We start from the raw sequence: 17,457 nt of genomic DNA on the forward strand, positions 1-17,457 counted from the left end.
TAAAGGAACTATGTCCTTTTCTTCTGAAAAAGACCGTGACATAATGCACAACATACAGATCATAGGTACAAAAAATTGTGCATATCAAAGAAACCGGGCAGTCTCAGTCAAATATAAGCCTTGAAGAGTTTGGCTGGCAGAAACCCAGAAAACCTGGTAACCTGATTGACAAGCATAGCTGTCCTAGCCCCCTTTTTCTCCACTGACTATAATATAACAGTATTTGTCTGCTATTTAGCTATAATTAGATGCACAGATGCGGAATATTTCTCAGCAGCAGAATATTACCTTGAATAGTGACTGTACTTGAATTGTTTCATTTCTTGTCACATTAGATTGAGCTGTGTTTAAAATATTCTGGTTTTGCTTTTAACAGTATGGATAAATATGTAATTTGACTACACTCGGGGATTTTCAGTCTGTAATATCATTCTTTTCACTTTTTTCCTCTCTGGAGGTAGGCACGTAGCTTCTGAAAGTGCTTGAAAAGAGCTGCTTAATGATATGGTGGATTCTTAAATTAAGTCTTTTGGAGGATTTGCTCTGATGACATGAGAAGTGCTGGATTCAGTGCAGATATTAGGGATGAAATCCAATGTGTACAAGGCAGAAGGTCGGACATACCTATAAACTGCAATAAAAGTATTGAAGAGTCTTCTTTGTCAGCTAAGCAAATCCAAAATTCATGACGGGACCAAAGAGACCTCAAATTCACCGATTCAGTCTAAACATTGTACTTCAGGGTAAAGCAATGTACCGTAAATACATAAATACTTATTTCACACTTTTTATACAGGGGAGTAAAGAAAACATTTAGATGGCTACCATATTGTGAGGAAGGGCGAGCCAAATTCTGATTTCACTTTCAGCCATGTAAGCCCTGAGCTGCCAAGTGAAACTCCTCAGGATGTACAAGCTGGTAAAACGAGCTCAGCATACAGCTCAGTATATTGCATGAGGTAATGCTCACCCGTATAGCTGGCTGGAAAGTTTCCTTATGGACCAGGGAAGAACCACTCGGTCTGTGCAGGAATCACCGGGTGAAGCTCCGTAGCCTCTGTTCTGCATGAGGTCAGACTAGATAATCAGAGTGCTCCCTTTTGGCCTTGAAATCTATGAATCTATTAAATGAAAACAAATGTTACAATTAATCAAGCTGCTTTTCCTCTGCTCTAACCCATAGGGTTAGTCATGAAAAATTGGCCTCTCAAGACATGGCTCTTTATGGTTATCTGTTATTTGGTGCAACGCTGCCATGATTAAAAGACACAAGAGGTGTCAATATTTCAGCTTCATTTTTGCACTGGTTACCTGCCATAACTGGAATCCTGAAATCCTTACTCAGTTCTGGCTTAGCTGAAGCTCAAATCAAGTTAGATCTTTGGAAGGTCTGAATAAGGAATTTCAGGGACTGGAAGCAGTAAGTGTTGTTAGACTGGTAACGTTCAGCTGTAGCAGAGACGTGTCTGTCAGCTGCAGCCTGCAACAGTAGGATCCTGAATAACAGCAAAGGTCATATATCACATATGTGGGCAGAGTTTAACCCCCTAAAATGGAAACCCTGTTGCATCATTCTTGTGTAGAGGATTGAATTATTGTAATTGTGTAAGTGTAAACAGGATACATGTCTTATATTTTTATCTGGATGCTGCACTCATTATCTATTTGGCATGGCCATGAGCCATGTCCAATCCGTGCTGCACAACCTGAAACCCATCTGTGGGAATCCAAAGGACACAAAAATAGAGCTGCTGCCATCACACAGCAAATGTGTAAAAATACAACATCTTTACAATCCTACCCAATGATTAAGCTATCCTGAAAATAACTATTCTTGGTCATATTAGTTGCTCAGTGTAATAGTTCAATTTCCTTCTGTGACAAAAAAATAGGAATTGTTAAATCTGTCATCTGGGATGTTGAGTAATTTGCCAAAAGTTAAAAACCAAACAAAGCGTACAAGCTGCAAGATATACACGCTTTGGTTGCAAAATGTGATCTTCATTATCACATAAAGCCTTGGAAAATGGGATTTATGAAGCTGAAGTTCTGCTGTATGTAATGTAGGTAGTTTATTGTGTTTGATACAATGATCTGAGTAAAGATCTTTGCACTGAGGATAGTGTTTTCAATGAAATTTTCAGAGCTTATTTTCCAGACAAGATATAAATTGAAAATACTTTCTTCCTCCTTTTTTCCCCCCTCATACTTTTATATCTATCAGCCTGTACTATTTTGAATCACCATAATGGAGTAAGATATTAGAAACTTTCAGTTATTCTGAGAAAAAATGGAAAATAATAGTCATAAAGTTGGTTGAATGTGAAAAAAATATACCTTATTTCATGTTTAAATGTATTACGGTTAACTTTTCTCTCATTCTTTGGGCTCAGGCATGTGAATTACCAAACATACCACCAGAATATGAGCAGACAATTCACTGCAGTGAGTTTGACATGGCAACGTCTCCTGTGATTATCAAAACTAGGAATGACTGATACAGGCTTTCCTACCCGATTAAATAAAACCTTCTAATATGACTATCATGTAAATGAAGATATAATTATATGAATGATTCAGAGAATTTTAGCATTTTTATTGAAATGACCTCATGTATTTCATCCTATGATCTGTGACAAAAGGCAATGCTTTGGTGCCCACATGTAGCCGTCTTGCAATTTTTTTGGGTGTCGTAGGATGCCTGAGACATCGGCATTGGCCTGGATGACCTGCCTCTTCTGAAGATACAGCTGGAGGCCAACCAGGATACTCTAGATCATCCACCATGGCACCAGACATCAAAAGTTTAGTCAGCTGAATTGAGCCTGAGGCATCCAAGTTCGCACTGTATTAGCAGAGATCTACTCGATACGGAGTCTGGAGGGTGACTCAACTTGTCCACCTGTAGCCATAGAGGCTAAGCAGCCAAATCACTCGCTGGGTTTCAGTGACTTCATTAACTAGATCTCCACTAACTATAACAGGAGTCTAGATACCTAGTTTCTGTGCAGACAAACATGGGCATGTGGAGTCTTAATCTCAAACGTATTCCCAACTGTAGGGCTCAGTACAGCTGCCCAAAACATTTAGTGTTGTTTCAGATACCCAGGGCATCACTCGCGGCATCTAACTGCTTTTCAGGAAAGGCAAAGGTCTACCTTATGTCCTGCATTCATTGTGGGGATGTTTCAGACACATTTTGGCATATCAGCTGGCACTAAGAACATAAATTCAGGCAACTGACTCAAGTCCTAATGCCTTGCCTTACCTCCATAACGCCTTCAGTAACTGCCAAGGCATTCCAGACTGCAAAGACTACAGCCCCTAATAAAGACTGAGCATGCTTAAGGTAACATTATATGCAGAGTTGGGCAATTAATTAACCAACTGCTCATCCAGTCTGGGTGTTGGGAAAACCTCAACTCACTCGAGCCTTTAGCCGATGGCAATCACCATCCTTCCTGTCTCATCATCCATCACCACACTCATTTAGTGGTATTTTAAATCATTCCTCTCCGTGACTGCATTGACAAAATAGATTATCAGGGGCAATCAACATCAGACTGCCCAGAAGAGGGTCAAATTAATAACTGGGAGGAGGGTGCTCCAAAATTGTCAAGGGCAATAAGAATTAATGCTTGAGAGGAAATAAAACCAAGCAGATGAAAACCAAGAAACTGGGACTTCCCTGAGGGATGACGAAAACACTTTAGAATAATGGTCCAATTATTTAATTCTGAATTTCAGTGAAAATCCTATAAAAGTACTTAAAACACCCCCATTAGCACTACATGAGCTCATCTTGATTAATGTTATTAAAACAATTGCCAAAGGGTTTAGTAATGATTAAGTCTTTTATCTCAGGTGATAAATTCTTAACATTCTAGCTACATTAGGATAAAGCATAAAAATAAAAGTTTATTTTAATTTTAGTTTTTCTAATTTATTATCTTCTTTCTTCAGTCTTGAGTCAGGCCCAGCAACATGTGCGCATTTCCACCCTAATCTTAGTAACTGTTGCATAGGAAAATTATATAATTTTCCCACTCTTTCAGTTGGGTACTTAGGTGCTTCAATCTGTTTTTCCCACTAAGTTTGGGGACTATTCAAGGCATCAAATTAGAAGATTAATCTCTCTTAACAGTTAACGGCATGGGACGGGCTCAGTGAGATAGTCTGACCTGCTGTCTGACTGCATCTGTCTCTCTGTACTGATCTACCTTAGACACCTTCATCACATGTCTACGTTTAGGTGTTTGAATCCCAGGCTTCAAACCCTGTGCAGGCATATAATTAGAGTAAGAATCCGAGTCCAGCAGAAGCCATTAAAAAGACCCCTGTTGACTTCAATGCTGAATGTGCCTAGACTTATGGTACTGGTAATTGAGAACCATGTTTGATAGTTTTCACATCCATCCCACAGAATCCTGGCCTTTCCCCATCAGGGGCCTCAGAAGAACAAAATTGAAACGATGTATGGGTTTTGTCTGTGGCACACACATGAAGGAGCCAGGACACAGGAGTCCTGCACCACCCAGGAGCAAGTTTCCACATCTCATGTGTAGAGAAGGTTTGTCCTCACCCACCTCCATCCCCAGCAGGGAGAAAAGCCAGGGACACAGCCAAGACGCTGCCTTCCTCTGCCAGCACCTGTTATGACAGTATCTTTCTGAGATAGGTCTGCTGCCACTGTGGATCATGATAGCCAGGGAAATTCCAGCTGCACTGTTTACAGGCGCTGAGGTCTCACTCTCAAATAACTCTAAGTGGTCAGCACCTTGGTATGTATCCCCATTTGCAGGGGACAAAATACACAGGAAGTTTTTATTTGCATGGGTCAAACCTCAGAGTGCACAGCAAATCATCTTCTTTGAAGAACTTCAGAAGTTTTAATTCTTTTTCCTCATATATGTGTGTGCATGTGCTAAATCCCTTCCTTCCATCCCAGTGATGAATGCATATTGGTGTCACTCTACTGATGCTGGTTAACAGTTTTGCTGTTCTTCAGGTTCAAATGGTGTGGTGCATATGTCAGAATACATTGAGAAGATCCTTAGAGCCCTTCCTTACTTTTCTCAAGTTCCTTTGACATGTCAGGAGGCATTTTCCTTCAGTCAGGGCTGAGAGCAAACTGTGAGTCATGAGTACTCAAGCTGTGTTGCACTGAGAATGATAGGAGGCTGCTTTTCCTTATCTTCTCTGTTACAGGCTCTTCTGGCTGCATCAGGGCACACTGAGGCTCGCTCTTGGACAGACATAAAAGGGACATTTGGGAGGCTTTCTTACCCTGTGCAGTCAGATGAGCTCTAGCCCTTATCACCGAGTCATTATACAAATATCTCTGTGAAAGCCCTTGGAGACAGGTGCAGACAGCACCATTGCCCTTCTCACTGGTTTTGTATACATGGCATCTCCTCCTGAGGGGTACTGGGAGTTTGATGTCTATGTGGCAAGGAGATATGAGGATCTCCTGTCCTCAGGTAGACACAACGGAGAGAGCTATAGGCAACCCATGAAAAGCAGACACAGCGGACTTACAGCCACCAACTGCAAACCCAGCATCCTGCACAAGCACGTACAGCCTCTGGTGAAGCCTGAATGGCCACAGCTGGGCTGTTCTAGATGGTTATGGCACATCTGCATGGATCTCAGTCACATTTCTGCAATGCACAGCAGATCTAGCTTCACACCACGCAGTGCCTTCAGCTCTTCGTCCAAAACCATCTAGACATCAGTACTTCCTTGTGGTTTTCACAAGTGGCACACAGGGCAACCACCGTGGGTGGGTAGAGCAATGCACAGGATAAGGGTCCTGCCAGCAACTCTCTTTAGTGACACCAAGAAACGCTAAGTGGAAAGAAAAAGTGGCTTCAATCCTGTTAGGTCTCTTGCCAAACCTGCTTCCATATATCGTTATCAAGTTGTTAGTGATGCTGACAAAGAGCTCACTTGATCTGAAGTGACCTTTGCTCAAAGGTTTTTGATGTTATTTGTGGGCCTCTATATGGAACAGTTCTTGGTCTGTACAAAGGGAAGTGACAAAGAAACCTGAGCCTGTAAATGCAGACCTGGGAAATAAGAACACCAAGGGACTTCATGAAATCAAAATAAAACCAAACAAATTTTAATTACTTTCTCTGACTTGAGTGCTTTTCTTAAAAAGTTACCCATAAGTTGTGCAAAACCTCTGGGTTTCCACTTGCTGACATTTCTTCGACAACTTGAAAGATCTGATGAATTCTCTGGAAATGTATAAAGCATGAAATGTCCTCAAATTTCACAGATCTTTTCCTTTCATCCCACATTTTGCAATGTGTAGCCATTATTGGATAGCAGTTTGCAATTTGCTTGTCTTCACCAAAGCTTTTGCAAAATGTCCTTATTTGTTGCTGCTGAAAAACTCCCTTAAAGTTTCAGTAGTTTCTCTCTACGTGCCAATGAACTGGCAGCAACAAGTGCTTCCTTGCAGCTTTCTGGAAAATATTTCATACTCTAGTTCACACAATCCTAAGGACTCATTTGGTCTCTGAATTTATTTCTCTCTGGCTTTATTTAGTCTGTTACTGAAGGCCAAACCCTGTTCTCTTTCTCACACAGAATTTACTTTCCATCTTCCCCCCTCACCAGTTTCCCATCCAGTTTCTCCAGACTAAGGATGTTTTTCTTCTATCTAAAATGAAGATTCCCATTCCTGCAGGTGATCCCTGTATAGCCCACAGGAGTCTGTCCAGCCACATGCAAGTTAAGTAGAGCCAGGACACAAGCACAGATCCCCATCATCTGAACCGGAGAATGGTCACAGCAGTGCCAGGACCATTTCTGACCTGGACCAGCCAGCATCCTCCGACCAGCTCCTGGGCACAGCTAGGGAGGTCGCACAGTGCAGGCACCGGACTAGACTAGGGGCTATTCACTAGCCAAGTTAGATGCAGCCCCCCTGTTTTGCAGGCAAAGAGACGTTAACAGTATGGATGTTGCCATATGGCTTCAGGGACAGAGAATGGGACCTCAACAGATGTACTCTCGGAGTCCCAGCAGTCCCTTCTCAGAACTTCTGCCCTGCTACATTTGTGCAAACAAAAGCAGGCGTACTGGAGACTGTTAGCCTGTCCTGACCATTGAATGTGTCTCCATCCTTCAGAAGGACGTGTGCTCACTTGAGCCTGTGAACAGGCCCATGAACACTGTTTGCAAATGCAGGCGTTCCTCTTTGGATTTCACTCTGGCATGGGTTTTCCTTTTTTTTTTTTTTTCGGTGCAGCTGGCTGGGTTGTGCCGAGTGGCTGCTGCTACTGAGGTGCTGGTAAATTCCCATTGAGAAGTAATGCTGAATTTGGCTGTAGGTGTTTTTCCCCAATTAAAAGTAGCAGGTCTGTGCTTTCCGTATGGGGGAAAGGGAGTGTGAAAAAATAGAAGAGTTCCATTCAATTGCACAAGCTTCATGAGCAATTAGTAACTCAGAGGGGAAAGAAATCATGAACCAAATCATAGGAAATGGCAACAGAGCTGCAAAGATGACATCATAGTTTATTAGAATTACTTAAACATCTTAGACATATGTGCAAAGCTCAGTGGAGAACTCCAGTGCTACATGCCAGTGAAAATCAGCTTTTCATTCAGGATCAAGTCAAATATTCTTCTGACTTCACACTGGAGTGGTTTACTCGCCTTTTTATACATGGCATCTAAATAAAGCCTCTGCCACAATTAGCTGTGCTGAAACAACCTTGGGTATCACATGGTGATGCATATACTTCAGCTGATGTGCATCCGGAGAGAAAGCTAACCAGAACCACAGGATATTTCAGACCTCGGGGGGAGGGAAGTGAGCAACTCTGCTGTGGAAAGTAGCTGGAAGTTATCCAGCTTCCCCAGGCCAGTCAGTCATGAATATCCTGCTTTGGCCACAGAGGGGTTGTGGAGGAAGCAGGCTCACAACAATTGGGAAAGGTTTGTAACCACAGGAGTCAAATGAATGAAGCCAAGAGGCCGCCAAGTGATGCAATTCATGGAAAAAAAAAAAAAAAAAGGAAAAAAAAATTAAAAAAAACCCTCCTCAGCTCCTACACAGGAGCATTCATCATTCACTGTGACCTTCCAGGAATGTGCTGACAGACACAAAGCGTTTTGTGTGACATTGTGCCAGTGAACTGGAATGACTGCTGCTCGCAGCATTGTTTCCTAACAGCAGGGCACCATCTTCTGGAAGCTGCAAAGACTGTCCCCGCCGCTCCTGGAGCAGCGCGGGGTGGGCTGCAGGGGGGACAATGATGCACCATCCCTTTGAAAGCAATTTAGGATCTAAAAAAAAAAACCAAAACAGTGTACAGACCTCATATTAAAACCAGCCGCTGCCTCAATTAGGCAAAGGCGCCTGAGTGCCCGAGAGGGGTGTCGAAGGGAGGGGGGTACTGTGCAGGGAGGGGATGGGGCTGGGGGACACTTCTCAAAAACATCGCATCTGCAGGGATGGCCAGCAGATACCGTTGTTCTGCTCATTGACCCAGCCACCGCTGGACAGACAGAAAAGGAAAAAAGAGGGTATTACAAAGAGAACAAAGTACATTTCTTACCTTCATTGGGCTTTCCTTTATTTTCCAGGGATGAAGATACATCTGTGTATTTGTTGGCCAAAAGGAGGATCGATTCAACCCACCACTTCCAGGTTTGCTGCCTTTGCTGCTGCTGGCAGCAGCAAGCTGGTCTCTCCTTAAGACATCAGTTACTTCTTCCTATAAAATTGCAGAGTAAAATACACTTTAATTTTAGGTGTATTTTATGGGGGGAAAAAAATGCAGCCTGGATACAGGCATATCTGGTGACTTACACTGAAATTTATAAGATAAATTAGTGGCATTAGGACACCATTTCCCAGTGACACGTCCATTAGGCTCTTAGGCTGCTTTGGCTATGCCACATTTTATTTCTGCTTCTAGAGCACAGTGTCCCCACCACTGCAGCATTGCCTGGGAACAACCTCAGTCCCCACATCCTGCTCCCTGCTCACGGTCACCCATCGGGAACGGGGGAAACCCAGAGCTGCGACGCTCCGCAGGGCTGCAGGGTGAAGGCAGTGAGAGGAGGAAGAGCATCCACTCCTGTCCCAGCTTGCTGAGCAGCAACTTCACCAGCTTTTCACATGGATGGACAGACTGCTGTGGATGCAGGCAAGGCACAGGTAGGGTGACTGAAATTTCCCTGAATTTTATTGTAGGAAAACCCTAGGGAGACCCCCAACATGGCCCTCTGCCATAAAGATACCAGCAGGGCTGCACACAGTGTTGAGAGATACAGACGCTCCTGTAAAGTCAGTAGCTGAATAAATAATGAAAAATAAATAAAAAAGAAATTAAAAGTCTTCTGTGAGTCTCAGTCTACACCACGAAGTTCAGCTCCCAGGACTGTATCTGCTAGGAACAGGAAAATTCAGAAATGCTGCCAAAATCACTGCCAATAAAAGTGGTACAGGAGGGGACACATTTGGGGTGGCAGGCATTTTCCCCTCAGCTGCACCTCTGCTGGGGAGCTTTGCTGCCCCGGGTGCTGCCAGGGGGGCTGTAGCAGCGTGGTGTTTACAGACACCGTGCGGCCAGGGCAGGCTCTGCTTCCTTACGAGCAGATGTGGCCCCAGAGGTTTAGAGGTCATATGGAGCCATGCTTAGTGCAGATGACAGTGTTTCATTCTTCAGAAACACCTCCAGGGCCCTGTTCATTTATTTATAAGTGGGGTAAACTTTATTCCCTGGTGATAAACCAGGCAACAGATTGCTGGTTTGGTTATGCCTCCAGTGTCATCTCTCAGACCCACCTTGAGGAGACCATTGCCTTCCCTTTTCTACCCAGTTCAGACACTGACTCAGTACAATGTACATTTGCCTGAGTACAAGTAGAGTGGATTTTATTCTGCCTTCTGCAATGCTGTTATCCAAACTCTTAGATACATAAAAAACCATAAAAATTATCTATTCCATTTTATACCTACAAAACTCTTAAGTCCCTTTGATTTCCGACATACATGTCTTGCTATTCTTCTCTTATCAAAACAGAAGTCACATATTTTAGCTGAAGGACAATGCCGTAGGTACCATGAACAGAAGTGTCTAGGCAGCTCGGTACGTCTAGGACAAGCTGCTCACCACCAGCTGAAGGGTGGCCAGGCAGCCAGAAGTTTTCCCCACCCACCCCTTCTCTTGCCTTTCCTGAAACCCTTGCAGCACATCACACTGTGCAAAGGGAGACGGAGAAGAAGGACTGATGCAGGGGCATGTGGCGTTAGGCTGCCCTTGGCACCGTGCTGTTTGCCTTGCTGAGGGCTTCGGCTGCCGGGCTGGCAGTTCAGAGGATGTAGGGCAGCAGAAGAGGCTGTCATGCTGCAAGTACGGATGGTGCAGCCCTCGCTGCATGATAGGTCTGGCTGCTCTTGGCCAGACTTTGTGCCTAAGTAGACCTCGGGCTTGGCAGCCTCACAGCCAGGAGAAGAGGAGTGGAGCCTGTCCAACAGGATGGACAGATGTGGGTAGCAAGGTCCTAGAGATTCTGGCCATGGCTGGGGTTGCATACTGGGGAAATCCCACGTGTCTTGCTGGATTTCAATACTGCAAACTGGAATAGGCTCATCTGAACAAGAAGAAATAAAACAAGCCATTCCAATAAAAGGTGCAAGGAGCTGCTGGCTCCACTGTGTCCTCCATAGAGCCAGTGGGTCACCTGGCCACAGCCAGGGAGAGGGCACGGTCAGGTGGTCTGAAGACAGAGACGGGGGAGGTAAGAAGCCAGTACAGGAACGAGTGTGGGATTGCGGTCCAGGCTCAGAGAGGTAAGACGTGCGGAAACAGTTGGAGGAAATAATAGATGCTACAGCCATAAAAAGAGAGTAGAAGATGCCAAGATCAACTTACTCTTCTGTCCTTGCCTGGAGCTAAATTTTCAGGGCCATCCAGGTGATGAAATGATCAATCAGAGATAAAAGATTCACAGCACCTCTGTGTAGCACTGTCGCTGTAAAACTGGGTGCTCAGCGATGTCCAGTGTGCTTTAGACAAGCATTTGAGTTTCTCACTTCAAAACCAAACACGCTGCTTCATTTCTCACAGTCCAGCTGCAGCCCTCAGCCTCCCACCGCTGCCGTCAGCTGCGGTGACCAGGCTGTTCCCATGCCCTTCGCTAGCTTGCTTCTTGGCATCCACTTCTGGGAACGGCCATCCATGTGCCCCGTGTATCTGGGAGTATGTGATCCTGGGCAAGCGCCTTATACCCGCATGCCTTGGATCAGACTTGCTGGGAACAGTTCCCAGGGACTTCCTCGGTAATTGCCCAGTGGTCTCTTACAGTGTTTATTGGAAAATGGGGAGACAATCAAAGCAAACCTGTGGGGAAGCATAAAAAGATCAGATCTAATCTAAGCTGTGGGTAACAGCCTGGCTAGACAGAGTAAAAGCTTCCAGTTACAATTCATTTAAGAGACTAACTTCCTCCTATTCTGTGCCTGATGCAATAGCTGATTTTTATGAGATAATCAGCCAGAGCTCTCCAGTTATCTAAGGGAAGGCTTCACCTCCCAGTGAGCAATGAAATACTAAGCCCACCTGGTGTCAAATGGCATAATTTCACTGGTAGTAGTTTGCACCAGTGGATGTCAAAGAAAGATCTGACCCGGTATCTGCAGAGGTAATGTTAGTGAAAGGCAGTGGCTGTCCACTACATAGCCGTGGGTTGTGGCAGCACGGCACCGGGAAGTCTGTGAAACAAGGAGTATTGTCAGCGTGCATGGGACTTTCGTCCCCAGGTATCCTAAGCCTTCTGTGCTTGCTACATCCCGTGAATCACGCCTCCTTGTATAAAGACAACAGAGTTGTGTCTACCTTTCCAAAACAGAGGCTGAATTCCCACAACCACTGCACTGATTTATCTGAGGATCTAGAAAACTGACGGAACACTCTTTAAAAACAAGGTTATCGATATTACAGTTTATCAGAACAGCAGGGCTACCACACTGTAGTAAGGAAATGAACACAATGTTTTCTTTATCATAAGATCAAAGCACATTGCATTAAATAATTGCCAATTTCTTTTTTTTTTTTTTCCCCTAATTCCACACATGTTGGGACATGGAAAATTTGGTATGGGGAGGCTTTTAAGGAGGAAATTGCATCTTAAAGTTTTTAATATATTTCCATAACTTCCAAGCTTTTCAAGAGTTACTGATGAATTAGAGGATCTCAGTCCTGAGAGCTGAATTTAAACGACCATAAAAGGACTTAAATTTCACATGATGGGTGCTCAGCCATTCTGAAATTCAGGCGTTATTACAATGTTTCCAGTTAGGCACCCAAAGTCATTAGTCACTTCTGAAAACCTTGGCATAGAGTAAAAGAAAAAATCTCCAACTGAGCTAACGTCCTTCATGTACAGTCTCGTAAAACAAAAACTAGAAAAAAATGTCCTAAAGCCCATGAGTGAGTCAATCTCATTCATTGTGACTGTGGTAAGCTGTAAATTATTTTTATTTAATAATAGCTAATACCTGGCTTTTATACAGCTGCTTTTTTTTTTTTTTTATCAGTGGGCTATAAATGTATTATAATCTTTAAATGCAGCATCGTGGAGCCATTAGTACAAGAATTTAGTCAGTGTAGACAGGCCATCATAGCAAAAGAATCTGGCTAAACAAAATATACACCAAAGTATTTGCTCCTTAGAAGACAATGGGAAATTTCAAGCAGGCAAAAAATCTGATGCCTTTCTCACATATTATTCCTGAGAATGCATTTCTCAGTCAGATCAAAGACAGTTGTGGCATTATTTCTTTCTCTGGTTTCTTTTGGTTTCTCCTACCAAGCCAAGGGGAAGGAGGTTGTATTGCAGATCCCAGCATCAGGTTTTCCATCCTGTCCAAACAGGACAGCAAACGGGCAGGAGGAAGCGCGTGGGTGCACAGCGTCAACTAGGGCTGCCGCAGAGCGGAGGTTTAGGCTTTTACCCAAGGCTGTACCTGAAACAACCCCCAGACCCATCAGCCACAGGAATTGACTCGACAGTCAGTCAAGGGGCCAAAATCATCCTCCGCACCTCTCTCATCCTGGGGTATTTCAATATCTGGGGTACTTTTTGGGGTACCAATAGTTTGGCTGCGGCAGCAGGTTCATTCAGGATGCGCCAGCATCGTGTTCCTGCTGGCCAGGCTTGTGTTACCACGGAGCTGCCCGCTGCGATCCGAGCTGCCGTGTGCCTGCACGAACCTGAGCGAGCAGAGGAGCCATTTGCAGATGGGTCTGCCTTTCTCAATTTCAAAAGTTTCAACCTGGCACGGCCAGCGAGCTCCAGTGCTGAGCTCCGAAGCAGAAAAGCCAAAGCAGGACGACGTTTCATCCAGTCCAGCAGGTCTGTGCCAGATCCGTCACACTGCGGCTTAGATAAGCCTGAAACTGAGCCTAAGCTGCGCTGAGCTCTACTACTCTCACCACAACGTATTTGCTGTCTGGGGCCAAGTTTCCTGAACGCTCTTACCCGGGGTTGAAGGTATGCGCAAACCCAGGCTAGAGCTGCAAATGGAGCCAGCCATCTGGCTCCTGTACGAGGGCCTTATAAAGGTCACTTTAGAAGTATTTTTTTAGGCGTTTTTGTAAGTGACGCTATACAGCTTTTCTGCACAAACCTGTTGCATCGTTACTCCTAGCTAAAACTGATTGCCGGACTAGGCAAGGCTGAGGGTTGATTTAGGTGTGGCAGCTCTGGCAGTTTTTGAGAGGTTAATAAATAAAGTCAGTACTTGTGAAATCTCTGCAGACAGCCTTGGTGCCACCAGCAGCTATCATTTTGTTCCTGCCACAACCCCACAGCCTAGGCTCCTGACCGCAGAGCAGCAGCTGAGCATATAGGCAGGATCAGGCCCAATCTCACAGTCTGTCTGAAACAGAAACAGCTCCTGACACTGGCAGGCGAAACAGGCAGCTCTTAAGGAAGGTAAGAGTAAAACATCTAGGAGGAGAGCACAATCTGAAACGCAAGCACGAGGCCCCAGGAAAGGAGGAGAGAGAGGTGGATGCAAAAGGGAAGAAATACGGAATAGGCAATAATCCACCCAAAACACCAAAGCAAATGTCCTGGATAGATGCAGTCAATACAATTTTATGGTTATCTTCTTTCTAACCCAATCTTAGAATTCTGTGGTTATGCGTTAGTTTTATATGTTCATTTAACAGTCAAACCAACCCTCCGTCTCATTTTCACCTAGTTTTAGAAGCTGAAGTTTCATTTGCTTTGCAAATAAGACTTTCTTTTAATGTAAAATGATTCCAGATTAAAAAAAAAAAAGCCCACACCTGACAAATTGTCATATAAAAACTTTAAAAAGCATTTTAAAGAGCTAAGAACTACAATATACTTGTATAACCTATGATTAAAATAAATACTACTTTTTCATCCCTATGCACAAAACATGAAATATTCACATAGGAAAAAATATTTTGCAAAAAAGGAACATAAAAATGATTATCCCACTCTGGAAAGTAGGCAATGGTTTTATTTGACTTATGTGCTTACACCTCTTGAATTTAATAAGTGTTTGCTTACCACTATGGAAGGCCATACATGTTTTTATTACTAATACATATCAAACGGTTTCACAGGTAAAGCAGTAGGTACCTCATTTGACCACATATCTGAAATTTCCCATTTTTTTAACAAAGAATTGCAGTCACAGCATTATTTTCAGGAATGGTTATTGCTATTATCTGCAGTTTTCCCCACCGAACACTCTCTCTTCAAAGGCAATGTTCAAAAATTCAGATTAGCCAAAACTCTGCCTCCATGTTTGTCACCAGTACATTTTGGAAATGTTATCCCTGGGTCAACACTCATGTTGCTGCGTTTTAATGAACGGTCTGAGCCCTTCCAATTCGCATAATAGCTGATGTTTTCAAATCCAGCTGGAGCTAACACCACGTTATCCCCTTTCACAAGAGTACCTGGATAGCAGTGACCTGGACACTGCACCGTTGCCATTATTCAGTGGATGTCATAAGTGCTCAGAGCTTCTGAAAACCAGCCTAAATTTATTATTAGCTAAAAATACATAGGCACAGGTTTGCTTGTGAGCTGTAGCCCTTTAGCCTCCCCACTCTGCCCACATGCCGGTGCCCCCAGCTATTTCATTTTCTTCTTGGCGATGGGGGTTTGGAATTGCTGCGATACATAACTGCATCACTGTCACTTAGCAACCTTTGCTGTGTTCCCTAAATGAAGTGTTTTATTGAGGAATTCATGTAAGTTCGGCATTTATAACCGAATCAAAGGCTTCTCCCTCTGTCACCAGATAATTGAAGTATAATAATTAAAGTTTAAAATAAACCCGTGAGGGCTGTTTCTCACTGATAGAAATAGAAACTAGGAAAAACTGATCTAAGGTTCTGCTGCCAGTTACTGAGATTGCATTTAATTTTTAACCTCTTGCCTGCTTGCTGTGAGAGGACACTGCTGAGCTGGGCTGCTTGCTGGGAACAACCGCCTTGGAAATCACCTCTTGCCAGGGCCTCCATCAAGTCTTCGCTGCACTTACAGTTTAGTGCGCTAAGAACAACTTTAGTGGGAGATGTGATTGTTTCCTGACTTAGTTATATCAGTGTAAATTTTAGGTTGGATGAATTTCAGCATTATGGCTTATTCCCCTTTTTAATGTAAATAAGAATAATAAAGTCATCAAGTACTCATTAGAAAATTTTAACTAGCATAACTGCATGAGAGGCTTGTTCAGATTTAACTATACACATATGGGTAATGCAGCAATATTTTTTGCATACACCAAGACAGTGACTATTTAAAAAGATGGGCCAGTAGCCTTGAATAGCTGAAAATGGGTGTAAGTGCATGCTCCTCTCCTGAGCAGGTTGTGGGTAATGGTCATCTCTCTGCACCTCTTGACCCTCTCCACCAGCAGCTAGTCCACCCTTGGCTGTCTCTCCCTTGGCTGGGGGAGGCAGTTCAGACTGGGGAGGGAAACCGAGGCAGGGGCTGCATGTGGCTGGAGACACCTTGTACCCTGGGTCGGGCAGCAAGGAGAGCCTCGAGAGGACCATGGATGCTGGGTACTCAAACCAGGACATTGGTGCTCAGGTCCATCAGCAAGGATCAGGCTGCAGCTGGGACTGACAGCCAAGGGCTGGCTAAGCCAGCTGCGTGGGTAGAAGTCGCGCTCAGCTCTCCTTGCATGACGGGGTCCCCATCGCCAGCTGAGAACTCCCCGCCCCGAGCGGCCCCAGGAGGCACCAAGCAGGCAACACAGGTGTGTCAGCCTCTTCAAGTGATTTTTTTTTTTTCCCCAGAAGACAGCACTAAAAAAGGAAATGAGAAGCGGCCTCCTTCATGGCTGAGATTCGCTCTGGAGGGCTGCTTCTTGCCTGCTGCTCTCCTCCTGTGTTGCAACACAGGAAATTTGCTTCTGCTAACACCTGGTGTTGTTTCAAACAGCCAGATGGTCCTAACCTCAGTCTCCTGTAATTGATGGCCTACTTGTCTAACCCTGTAACTATCTCTCACTTTAGACACAGATGCTGCATCTCTCTAAATACCGTTCCACATTAAAACATCCTACCTTCCTGTTTCACATATCAATCAATGCAGCAATTCTTACAGAAACCAGCAATGGCCTGTGTAAACCAGGAGACAGTGGGTGTAAGCAAGCAGAGATAAAATTATGCAGGCTTAAATTACAAAATGGATGTGCGGTTGAAGGATTTAGACTCGCATTGCAAAATCAGCTGGGACATAACCAGCAAGCAAGCAAACATTATGCAGAGCAGATCTCCTAGCTGTTTGGACTTAGCCCACAAAAGCCAGGACGTCCTGATATACACTACTGTCTGATACTATGACTAGCGCTAATTTGGTGTTTCTACGCACCACCCTAACTCTCTCCCCATTTCTAGCAAATCGAAATAGCCTTATACTTGCAATGTCAATTTTCTGTCTTCTTCTGGTAGGTGGTTCTCTCTGGGTCTCTTACTGCAGGGATCATGATGAGACATCCTAGAGGCCACCACAGTACCAGAAGCCATGAGCAAAGCGGTGACATTTTGTGAGTTTGAAGGCCAGAAGGTTTTTACTTGACCAATTAGTGTCTGCCCTGAGCTCCCCACTTTCTCTCAATCCTTGTTCTAAAGAGACCGAAGGCTGACACAGTACCTGGGACCTTGACAGCGGACCCAGAAAATTGAAGCTGAAGTTACTCACCTTTTGTTTCCTGATGTTAAATGGAGACAATATTCTTCCTTCACATGGGCCAGCAAGTACAAAACTTGACTGTCAGGTGTCTAGAAGCTGAGCCACTGGTGGTGGTTCAAATATCTTTCTTGCATAACCCCTCAGTTTCACAAGGCAGCATCTCATAGGCGTTAATGCCTTGTCCTCAGAGCATTCCTGGGACAGAGGAACTGCCATCACCCCCATCTTGTGCACAGAGAA

The 17,457-nt window shown here is 44.2% G+C and overlaps 1 long non-coding RNA gene across 1 annotated transcript; it reads right to left on the reverse strand.

The window, feature by feature from the left end:
• Positions 1-975: 975 nt before the first annotated feature.
• On the reverse strand, positions 976-17,297 carry LOC142601436 (uncharacterized). Its single transcript, XR_012835000.1, has 3 exons — positions 17,227-17,297; positions 8,574-8,732; positions 976-1,121 (listed from the first exon to the last, which is right to left on the reverse strand). It is a non-coding gene; the product is annotated as an uncharacterized LOC142601436 (long non-coding RNA).
• Between the last annotated feature and the right edge of the window lie 160 nt (positions 17,298-17,457).

Source organism: Balearica regulorum, chromosome 3 (assembly GCF_011004875.1).
Source record: "Balearica regulorum gibbericeps isolate bBalReg1 chromosome 3, bBalReg1.pri, whole genome shotgun sequence".
Taxonomy (NCBI): domain Eukaryota; kingdom Metazoa; phylum Chordata; class Aves; order Gruiformes; family Gruidae; genus Balearica; species Balearica regulorum.